This window comes from Ziziphus jujuba, chromosome 6 (assembly GCF_031755915.1).
Source record: "Ziziphus jujuba cultivar Dongzao chromosome 6, ASM3175591v1".
Classification (NCBI taxonomy): domain Eukaryota; kingdom Viridiplantae; phylum Streptophyta; class Magnoliopsida; order Rosales; family Rhamnaceae; genus Ziziphus; species Ziziphus jujuba.
Window position 1 is genome coordinate 30,977,820 of NC_083384.1, and position 6,000 is coordinate 30,983,819.

Below are 6,000 nucleotides of genomic sequence, written 5' to 3' on the forward strand. Positions count from 1 at the left end.
ATTCATTAAATTTTTTTGGTAAAATAATATTCATTAAAATTGACAAAAAACAGAGAAGAATGTTTATGAATATATATATATATAATTAATAATTTTTAAAGTTGCTTGATTTTACTTAATTTTATCTGCAGTGTCGAATTATCATTCAATTACTCACAATTGTCTCTATTTGAAACCAAGGGCATGTTTGTTTCACCGTATTGGACAGGATTGTGTCCCAATCGGGTGTTTGGTAGCAGCAATGGAGAAGCGGATAACTTAACCGCTACAGTGAAATAATCCCCCTAAAGGAGGATTAAACTGACTCGCCCCTCCCCCTGTGTCAAGTTTTTATCCAAAGCTCATCGAAGGCTCTCGTTGGTGTCTCCCGCTGGTATCTCTGGCTAGATCAAGCTTACCAGACTATTCGCAGCTCTCGGAGTTGAAACCCCCCGATGAGTAGTGTTCTGCTTCTTGAATTCATGAGTTTTTCTTCTCTGTCTTCTTCTTCTTCCCATTCTTCAATCTGTAATGTCTCCTTCATCTTCTGTGTTCTTCTTCTTCATCTGCATTCTTCTTCTTTTTCTTTTTTGACCTACCTTTGTCTTCTTCTTCTTCTTCGTTTTTCATTTAATTTCTTTTTAGGGCTTCGATCTGCCATATTCCTCTTCTTCGTTCTTCTTCTCCTTTGATCTGGCATATTTCTTTCTTTTTCTTTTTTTTCCTTGATTATGCATCCTAGAAATTTTTTATGTGGGTCATCTACATTTTAACTAAATTATTTTTGTTTTTTGTTTTATTTTCGCCTATGATTGCTATGTGTTTGATGAAATGCTTCTGAGAAGTTATTTGTTCTCTGTTTCTTAATTTCCTTAAAATTGAAACTGGTTGCTATTAAATCTAAAGTTAGTTTAGTTTTCTGGTGTTTGAGCTTTAGCAAAAGAAGAAAAATTAGTGTCTAGTGTTTCAAAGACACTTGAATAATTAGTGTCTAAAATGTGTTCTATAAATGCTCGTTTCATAGTCATTTCATAGACACTTTTTCATTCATACATGCTATATTACTTACCTTGTTGATTTTTTAACTTTTTGATTACAATTTTGCTTTTGGATAGTTGAAGAGAATCAGGAGCTATGGCTTTAGTGAATTTTCTATTTTTTTGGTTTTGCTTCATCTTTGTTGAGAAAATTGGTTTACTGCATATGATGAAAAGGTACACTTTTAATCAGTTCAGGAACGATAATTTTATAGCTTGGTGTTTACAAGGCGCTACCCATAGTGAGGCCTTTTCTTTCTGGGCTTGACTACTTACCTTATTATTATGAAAAGGGGAAAGTCGGGTCTACTTCAACCAAAAAAAGGGCTACCCCTATTCAAACCGAAAGAAGTACCTCACCTCACTTATGAAGAAATAGTTGGTGCTAGACCGAAAACAAGATTACCGGCATACCGGACTGAGGGATAGGCCCATATAAGGACTAAGGTAACTCATTAGGTCCCAATAATCCAAAGGATACAAGCTTCTTAAGGCCTAGTCGGAAAGCTTTGTTTGTAGAGTCTCTTTCAGTTCAAGTCTTGAATTTCTCCTTAACAATCCCGAAGGTGAATCAGAGAGAGAGGAGGCCCCCGCTCCGCTCGGATTGTTCAGTTCTAACATTAATCCTGATGGAGATCACTGAGTTGAAGTTGTCAGTGGATAGCCTTTAAGGAAAAGGATTTCTACTTTGCTAAGTTGAGGGATATTGAGATACAATGTCAGATTCTTGAAATAGAACACCTTCTGGTACTATATTTTGGGGCCTTTTTCTGTATACATACATTTACACATACACACACATATACATATATGATAAAATGTTAAAATAAGAAGTTATGTTTTACAAGACTATAGAATGGTGGTGATATTATATGACTTCTGTTTAACATATAGATTTTTGAAGCTATAAAGAAGATTTTGTATGCTACAGATGATGATGCAACAGTGGTAGCTGAAGCTCAAGCCATGGTGTCCCACCACCTAAAGGAAGCAGAGCCCTTGAGTTGCATCGCTGAGGTGAAAAAACAAGTTCAGAAGCTCAGAAGAGGAAAGCTATTGTTAATTTTGATTTTGATGCTGCTGGAATCATAATATTGTCTCCAAGGCAAACGATTTCTGATACTTTTGATATTCATTGCAGTGGATCAACTTTTATGACCTACTAGATTGTTTTCCTATGTCAGGAACTTCAAAAAGTCCAGTATAGTGTTGTAGCAAAACAAAGTTAATCGATCTTCGATTTTATATACTTGGTTGTATGAGAGCAACTTAGTTGTTTGAGAGCAGCTTCTGCTTTTGTATGTTTGTCTTCTCTGCTTATGATATGCTCTAAGAAATTAATTCTTTATCTCATTTTTGGCTCATGAGATAAACTTACGGTTTTATATAGCAAAGTGATGGCTGCAGTTTTTGTATTTCACTGCTACTTTATAGGGCAAAACATGAAGCACACAAAACAATTTATTAACATAATTTGTGGATTAAAAAAAATTACAAGATTCTTAAGAATAAAGTTCCATGGCAACGATTTAAAAGGGTATAAGTCCCACTGAAAACAGCTTATCTTATTTGAAAGATAAGCATCAAGATCTCGAGGAATGGATAGTTTGAACTTGACACCACCAATAATGTTGCGCTTAAAGTAATTTCCAATAATATCATCAAAATAATAAATTTTGAGAATTCGTAGGTTGCTCATATTTGAGAAGGCTCCACGACATACAATCACATTTCTTTTCATTTTAAACATGTCCAATGATATGACTTCAACTGCTGTGGTTCCCTGGCATTTAAGATGAACATTCATATTATTATATACTCTGAGTTTTAGAGAAAGAAAGTTTCAGACCAACTTTTAGAAAGAGAAATTCCAAAGTTCTTTGTATGGGTTTTTCTACACCTTGCGTCTCTATGTGAGATTGAGTGGTTTCTTTGTGAAACACATGAGTAATTGGGGCTTTGGGATTGGTTCTTGGGTTTCTTGTGTGAGACCTCCATTGTTTGTCAGGACCCGTCCAAGATTCCTCCCCGGAACCCTAGACAAGCCCTGATTAGAGGGAAATACCACCGAACCTTCCAATGGAAAATCCAACAGCACCTCCCCTAAGGGTAGGACTTACCACAAATTTCCTGCACTGAAAACACACTTCTATAATCGTCCCCTTATTCCTCCCACATTACTACAAGTTGATTCCACAAATTTACAGCACTCCAAATGAATAACAGTAAACCAGTGCTCAAATAATAACTACATGTCCAATACAGTATACAGAGCATTATACAATTAAATATGGAATTAATACAATGACAGATAAAGAAGCAATACAAGATGGAGAGGAAAAAGGGAAGAAATATTTTTTGGACTTTCGGCAACGAACTGAGACGTTGGGCTCGTCCCGGACAATCAACGTCTCCCAACCTGGACCTAGGGGAACGGAATTTAAAAACGTGAGATGCTAATCATCTCAGTGAGTGACCCTATCTACTGAACACCTTTAATATTAATAATATACCAAATAAAGGAATTTAATTAATATCAACAATTAAATAAGTAAATAAATAATAAACAATTGAAAGTAATACTTTCACTCAAAACTCTCACTATTCACTCCGTTGAAAATGTTCCCCTTTTAAAACATTTTCACAAAACCCGATGTTCGTACTTCCCGAAAACCAAGGGATCAAATAATTTAATAAACAACAAATAAATAAATACCCCAAATATAAATAAAATGTAAATAAATATAACAAATAATTTTTGAACACTTTTGGGGTTTGAAATTTCCATCCAAAAATTTATACTTGACGCACCACACCATATACCAGTGATGCCCTCCGATACCCAGCGTCCCGAGCACCGACTGGCGAGGAGATTAAAGAGAGAAACTTGCAAACGGCACTTTGGCGTCCCGACAGTACCGCTGCTGAAACCGTCATCCCGGCCAAGGAGGGGGGCGACTGATGCGCAATATATAAGACTTACCTGCCCTCGGTCCAATGGCAACTCACGGGAGACATAATAACTTGCGCGCTAACCACATATACACCAGAACACCAATACTGTATAAGTGCGTCTAAAATGATTACTAAATTAATTATAACCGTACCGTTTTTTCCAAAATCACCGTGGAAAATATACCAATTTTCACATTTACCATCCCACATATTTTCTTTTAATAAACCCGGTACGAAAACATCGATAACAGTAAAACAATAATTTTTCTCGTAACACGAGGTTCAACAAATAATATTCTACGGGCATAATTATAAAATTCGAAACCACCAATTTAAGCAAATAATTTTCTTAAAATATTCAAACCAATTATGCCCAAAATAATATAAAATCTAGACACAATTAATTACTGAAAATACTTGCTCATGTATAATAAATACAATTAAATCACAATAAAATAATAATCGGGAATTTCTTAATAACCCAAAAATTCCATTTAACACCAATAACATACACGTACGTATAAAATAATATTTTGCATAATTATAATTAAATTTCACCACATGAGCATAATTGCAGATATCAATTAAACACCAAATAATTATAATTAATTACCCCAAAACATTTTTTAAAGATGGGTCACTCACCTGGAGCACGCAATTAATCTAAAATCCTCCATGAGATCAATTCCACGACTCACCCGTGCTCCTAGAACACAATTCACACACAGTCAAATAAATTAATATTTTATTCGGATAAATAATACCCGGTACCCGGGGAGTCTAACACAAACGTTAACTAAAATTGACAAATTATATGTCTATGGAAAGCTTGTGAGACGAAGATCACATTACCGACCTCCATTGGGCTCAATTCGACCGGCGGTGGCCGGAAAGTTTCGACCGAGATTCAATTCCTCATATCTCGTAAACCGCTTCGAATTTTGGAAATTGGAGGCCATATTTGGGATCAGAAGACCCACAATAGGGGAAAAAGAGGTTTAATTTGGGCTGGGTTGGCCGGAATACGGCGGAATCGCTGGAAAATTTCAAGCCGCCGCCACCGACTTCATCGGCCTGATCTGGACGCGTCGCCGGCCGGCCGGCAGCCAAATTTGGCTGGTGAGCTCGCCGGTGTGTGGTCTTAGATGGTGGTCGGCGCATGACTCCTCCCGGTGGCCCGTGAGAACAAAAACGGTGAGGCCGAGAGGGAGAAAGGAAAGGAAAGGAAGAAGAAAAGAAGAAGAAGGAAGAAGAAGAAGAAGAAGGAGAAGAAGAACAGCCCCGTGGCCTTTTTTCCCACGTGGGGGAAAAGAAGAAAAAAAGAAAAAAGAAAAGAAAAAAGAAATAAAAGAGAATAAAATAATTTAATTAAATAATATTATTATAACAAATAACAATAATAAAATAATATGATATTAAGCATGGTTGACATGTGGCATCTCAACATGGTGACACATGGTCACATTTATTAAGTCACACGTGGCACATCGTTACGCGTTTAAAAATAATATTAAAATAATACAGTATTTAAAAAACTCTACAGATCCATAACTTTCAAACCACATGTCCAAATCAGACGTGCCGCTAGTCTACAGACTCGTATAGACTAGTACTTCACAAATATGCATGAGTCAAAGCTCAAATTTGCATGAATAAAAAAGTCAACTCCGGCACCCCTTGGACAGTTTGGACCTCAACTTGTTTTGCTCATAACTTTCAAACCGTAGCTCCGTTTTCAACGTGCTACTAGTCTACGAACTCGTGCCAACGTGTACTTCGTAACGGTACCTCATTCAACCTAGAATTCCAACCGAAACAAAAAAGTCAACTTTTAACCCATTGTCAATGGTCAAAGTCAAAGTCAACGGTCAAAGTTGGAAAATTTCCGTTGTACCTTGGGACGGGGTGTTACATTGTTGGTCTAAATTGAGCTTGTAAACACATACTTTTCATATAGTGCAGAAGCTTCACACCGAAGCACGAGGACGTAGGTTAACTCTAACTGATAAATTTTTTATGTTAGTTTTTT